Source organism: Engraulis encrasicolus, chromosome 4, assembly GCF_034702125.1.
Source record: "Engraulis encrasicolus isolate BLACKSEA-1 chromosome 4, IST_EnEncr_1.0, whole genome shotgun sequence".
NCBI lineage: Eukaryota > Metazoa > Chordata > Actinopteri > Clupeiformes > Engraulidae > Engraulis > Engraulis encrasicolus.
Genome location: NC_085860.1, coordinates 18,562,941 through 18,568,841, shown reverse-complemented (window position 1 = coordinate 18,568,841; position 5,901 = coordinate 18,562,941). Strand labels below are relative to the sequence as shown.

The following is a 5,901-nucleotide window of genomic DNA, read 5'->3' as shown; positions in this document are numbered from 1 at the left end:
TACAATGTAGATACTACTTGGGATGGGTTTATCGTTACCTATTGTTTCTGATGGGGCGTTAATTGGTGTGGCACCCGGAACTCTTCCTCACTTCGGGAAGATTGGCAAGGGGTAAGCTGTGTTTTTTTCCCTCCGTGTTACAAATTATTTAATGATGTTTCTGTACTTTAATTTCTCTGTTATTTTATTGATCTTTGATGGGAAGATATTCTGTTACGTTTGTGTTGATATTTTCGTTGTAATTTTCGCTCAAAGTATGTACATTAGCGCCATTAATGTCCGCGATCGTTATGAAGTTAACAGGTGCTAACGAGCCTATTGTGTCGCAGGAATGCCGTTCGCTTCGACCCCTTGCAGTGTGCCTCATTGTGTCCGCCCTGTCAGGTATGTGTTAATGTATGAAAGAGATCCCTGTGGTATTTTCGGTGATAAACATTGTGTTTTCTTTTGGTTTTAACTTTGTAAACTATACGATCTAAGTGCCTTGGTTTCTCTATTACACTGTAAACAGTAGCTTGTCTAGCTGCTGTAGTGTTCTCTCACTTCTGGAAGATTGGCAAGGGGAAAGCCGTTTGCTTCGACCCCAAAGAATCTGCTTGCAGTGTGCCTCATTGTGTCCGCCCTGTCTTGTTTCAGATTGGGAAGTAAATAAATGCTACTGGATCGAGGCCCCTCATCTCTCCTGCCTCTTCAATCATCCAAAGACTGTTTAGTCTGTTATTTTAATGTAATGGTCGGTTCATGTCCGTGGCATTGACTTGACTTGTCATTGGGTCTGATTTTAAATGTGCCATATAGTTCAATGTGGGAGCAGGTTCACACACTAAATAAGACACTAAGGTCAATTTATTTATTTTTCTCAGAGCAGAGTAGAGCAGATGTTTCAGGTTGCTGCCATCAGAGAGCAGTGACTTGACCTCAGTGTCTTATTTAGTGTACTCCCACATTGAACTCTACTTTTTGGGTCCACGCACCTACTTATTTCTAAACATCTAGAGTGCAACAATACCCCTGCCTCCTAATGTGCCATATAACCTGTATCTCGCCTATTGTGTGTGTGTGTTTGTGAATGTGTTCACGCAGATATAAGAAGTTGGGGTTGGGGTTGATGATCCACATGATGGTGATGGACCAGGACAGCTCTGGACCTCCTGACTGGCAGCTCCATCCTCAACCTCCCTTCCTGTCCTTCACACATGTGCAGGTAAGGCCAATTTTTAAAAACTCACTGCATTGTCTGAGGCAAAAGTAGGAGAAAAGGAGTGAGTGAGTGAGTGAGAACCCGGCCATTACATGTGATGTGACCCTTAAAGGGCGTGTGTGTGTCCTAGAACCAAGACAGTGGCAGTGTGTGTCTGTCTGTCTTTGGTTAAGGATATCTTTAAGATACTACCTTGTTGTGTTAACATTATTTTGCTATTTCTGACAGGCAGAGAGGCAGTTTTCTGAAGGATGGTTAATGTCAGTACCAACATGTTGTGATGGAGGCTTCCACCTGAGCTGAACACAGAAACTTGCACACAGTGGTGAGTAAAACACTGAATCTGTTTTGTTCTGCACTAGACCAATAAGTATTTCATACAGTAATTCCTTTCTGTGCTGTGTTTATTTATTGAAAAAAAATTTGGATAGAGGATAATACAAAACACTGGCACTGTAGTGATCCCTGCACAGGCCAGAAGCTGTGTATCTCTTCAGCCTGGTGTTCTGCATTAAAATGATGGGTGTGATTTTTATGTAGTGTATTCTATGTATCCCTCTTGTGTGTGTTTGTGTGTTTGTGTGCATGCGTGCAGATGGAAGCAGTCGTTCCTGTTCAGCATTGATATGCCGGTAATGGGTTTGATGAACCACAGCATGGTGATGGGCAATCAGCATCAGGACCAGGGCCGCTCACAAGGAGAACCTCCTGCCTTGCCTCTTCATCCTCAACCTCCAATCTTCCTGCTCTTCACACATGTGCAGGTGAGGACAACCTCTAAAATGCACACTTGACTTGAGGCAAAGGGGGGAGAATAGGCATGCATGCATGCACGTGCACCAAACTTTAAGACAGTAGCAGTGTGTGGGGGGGCATGTGCACAAGCATATGCACGTGCTCATGTCATGTCCTTCTGTAGGTAGATAGGGGGTGGTTGTTTTTGTCTTAATTGTCATTCATAACATTAACATGCATAACTTTTTTTGACAGGCACAGAGCCAGTTTTCAGAGGGAGGGCTGATGACACCAGCAACTTCGGATCTGAACCTGATCAACCCAGCACCAACCACTGTGCCGCTTCTCCTCTGCCAACTGCACCACATGGCTCCACCATCTCAAAAAGGCACAGACACTACTCCACTTCCTGCGAAGGATGAGAGAAGAGCCGACCTCCCCACAACGGCACTCACCACCTTCTACAGGGGTGTCATTGAGAGCATCCTGACCAGCAGCCTCTCTGTCTGGCATGGCAGCCGTCAAGCTGAAGACTAGAAGGCAGTACAGAGAGTGGTGAGGACAGCAGAAAAGCTCATAAGATCACCCCTACCTGTTCTCCCTACTACCATCAGGGAAGCGCTAGCCCAGCATGCGGTGCTGCAAAAGCACACTGGGAAACGGCTTCTTTCCACAAGCCATCAGACTCCTCAACGCACTGAAGAAAACCACATGAATAACCAAGGACGCGGGAGAATATTCCATGAACACTTCTTTCACCATGCCACTTACACTTTACTCATTGCACCTTGTATACAGCATCTTCACATCACCTGTATGAACTTCTCCTGCCGTGTGTGTGTGTGTCCACTGTGTTTGTGTATTTATTGTCCATCAGTATGTTAATCTTATTATTGCACACTGTTTGGGTGTCTGTGTGCGTGTATTTATAGTATGTATCAGTCTGTATTTAATGCCAATGCCTTATTTTTAGTTATTAGTTAAATGCACATTGGAGACTGGTCAAACACAATTTCAAACTTTGTGTTAACCCTCCATAGATTTTTGTCAAAAAATGGAGTCTAATCTACTGTACTACACAGGCTATCAACAGACCACACAGTTGAGTGCTGTTTTATGCACTCTGAATATGAGGAGAGGGAGAGGTGACCGTTCACACTTCATAGTGTAAAAGTAAACAGAAATAAATTCACATTTCATTCCTGTCTCGTTCACTTCTTTCAGCAATGTATGTGGCCTACATGCAGGGAAGCTGACAGGGGGGGCAAAGGGGTCCGTTGACCTGGGCCCAGTGAGACGAAGGGTCCAGGAATGGGTCCTCATTACATTGTATGTAGTCTATGTATTGAGTGGGGGGCCCTTTCAGATGACTTTGTCCTGGGCAAAGCCAAAGCTGTCAGCGGCCCTGATTATGTATGCACAAACACTGGTTATGATGATAGGAAAAGTTTTCTCTGTTTTCTGATGGCCTTTGAATTAAGACAGGCCAATCTGGAACCTCTCCTGGATAAAGTGTAAGCTTCAATGGTGTGGTCACTCCTAAATCATAGACAGACATGGAGTATGGTAGGCCTATGGTAATGAAGAAATCGTTTTTCTCCAATAAAACAAACAAATAGCCTATTGCTATTTCAAATACTATTTCATGTATTTTTTCATTAATATCTGCTCTTTTCAAGCTGGCCACATAACTGGTGAGGTGACACTACTTCGAAAAGTCGGGAATGTGTTGCTGATGTACATCGTACAACTTTTCTAAGTAGCCTATATCATGTCTTACCAAGTGAACAACCTCGTCTAAAAGGTTTTTTTAAGTAAGGGTTAACGTTCGGCGAGAAGGTCGCTACCGTGGAATAGCAGCACGACAGAGAGAATCTTTAGACCGCGGAGCGGAGGGGTCTTGTTCTCTCTGAAGTGCTGCTATTCCACAAAGCGACCGACTCGCCGAAAGTTAACCCGCTTATTATATGGATATACTTAAATGATTCACACATGGCGGGGACATTTCTTTAGGCCTATTTAATGTTAAGATTGTTGCTGCGCAAAACAAAACAGTGCCGTTGTGGAACACCGCTAGGCAACAGGTAGCCAGGACAACAGGTGTTGTCTATCACAGAAGCTGATTAGAGTGTTGTTGAAAAGTCGCTTTAGCAGTGAAAAGTCTTGTTGCCATTGACAGCGGTCTGTTATAGACCAACCCGTCCGTTATCGAAAAGTAACAGACGTGCGAACGTTGGGGAGCCCCGTTGAAATGAATGGAGCATTCGACCGATGACGTCACAACCATATAATAATTATTATTATTTGTCAGGGTGTGTTAATATCCTGGAAAGGATGTTTAATCACAGCCCTTAAAAAAATCTGTGGTTTAATCATATAGCCTACCCAGTGTTAACAGTGACCTCGATACACACAGCTAGGTAAGGTAATGCCAACGCATTGACAGTATATATTTAGGCAATAGGCCTATATACAGTATTTACTGTAAATGTGTCAACGTTGTCGTGTTGAAATCAAAGCATTTTGGCGACCTGATGACGTTATGACAAATGTGTGCATAGCGACACGAGTCCTAAACAGTAGGCTACAATGTCCGAGGTACGGGAAGACAAAGCAAAATACATATTGGGATTAGAAAACGTGTGATTTATCTCACTTTCTTACATAAATTGTTGAGAATATTATGTCAGTGGAATGTTCAGTGAAACGTTTCTCTGGAAGATAACAATTTGCACGGGATATCTTTGAAAACATGGAGCCTTCATCCGGAAATGGCCTTGAAAATGACATCATGCAGTATCCCTTCACGATTGGCCAATACGGCAAATGCCGGGAACGCCCATGGGCGTGCTTGCATTAAGGGTGGAACTGTTTTACTGCAGCTGGACCCTTCTCCTCCTCTTCGCCTCTATTTTTTCTTCTCTACTTCCTCTTTTCAGTTTTTGCCCCCTGAAGTCACTTTATCTTCCCCCTCCTCTCCTCTTTTTCCCTGCCCCCCCTTCTCTCCCCTGTTCCCCTTTTCTTTCCTCTCTGCTTTTCCTCCCTCACCTGCCTCTCATCTCTCCATTCTTTTGTACCTCTCCTGCCCTGCCCCCTCTTCCCACTCCTCCCTTGTTCTCCTCTCCTCTCTTACCTCTGCTACCCTGCTCCCCTCTCATCTCTCCCCTCTGTCCCCCTGTTCTCCTCTCCTCTCTTACCTCTACTCCCCTGCTCCCCTCTCATCTCTCTACTCCCTGCGTTCCTCTCCTGTCCCCGTCCTCTCTGCTCTTCCTCTTTGTATCTCTTCTGTCCCCTCTCTTCCCTGTTCTCTCTCCCTGCCCTGTCCTCCTCTCATCTCTCCTCTCTGCCCCCTGTTCTACTCTCCTCTCACCCCTCGGCTCCCCTGTCACCCTCTCATCCATCTCATCTGTACCTCTCCTCTCCTCTCTCCCCTCTGTCCCCTGTTCTCCTCTCCTCTCTCCCCTCTGTCCCCTGTTCTCCTCTCCTCTCTCCTCCCTGCTCCCCTGTTCTCCTCTCCTCTCATCTCCTCTCTGCTACTCTGCTCTCCTCTCCTCTTATCTCCTCTCCTCTCCCTGCTCTCCTCTCATCTCTCTTCTACCTCTCCTCCCGTGATGGATGGAGGGGTGCATAGGGTCCTTTAAAGGACTCCGAGTCCCCAGCTCCCAGAACGCCTGTTGCTATTTCCTGGCATGCTCACATGCTTATGGGTATATGCGTGTGTTTGTGTGTGTGTGTGCGTGTGCGTGTGCGTGTGCGTGTGCGTGTGTGTGTGTGTGTGTGTGTGTGTGTGTGTGTGTGTGTGTGTGTGTGTGTGTGTGTGTGTGTGATTAGTTGTCTCCACTGCTCTGTTCTCCTCTGCATGGCCCTCCTCTATCAGTCTATCAGTGCATCCCTTAGGACCACATGAGAGATGCGCTGGGATTTCACCACTATCAACCAAGTCACTGAGTGTGTGTGTGTGTGTG

The 5,901-nt window shown here is 45.7% G+C and overlaps 1 long non-coding RNA gene across 2 annotated transcripts in view; it reads left to right on the top strand.

Annotated features, from left to right (window-relative positions):
- The window catches only part of LOC134446746 (uncharacterized), a 3,354-nt gene extending 509 nt beyond the window's left edge, over positions 1 to 2,845 (top strand). The window contains exons 2-7 of one of the 2 annotated variants that reach the window (XR_010034478.1): positions 1 to 111; positions 330 to 384; positions 1,084 to 1,204; positions 1,430 to 1,526; positions 1,797 to 1,965; positions 2,192 to 2,845. The exon at positions 1 to 111 is cut by the window's left edge and continues 23 nt beyond it. This is a non-coding gene — a long non-coding RNA (uncharacterized LOC134446746). Of the gene's footprint in view, positions 112 to 134; positions 385 to 1,083; positions 1,205 to 1,429; positions 1,527 to 1,796; positions 1,966 to 2,191 lie in introns of those variants that run through there. The other variant, XR_010034477.1, reaches the window with a different exon arrangement.
- The last annotated feature ends 3,056 nt before the right edge of the window (positions 2,846 to 5,901 follow it).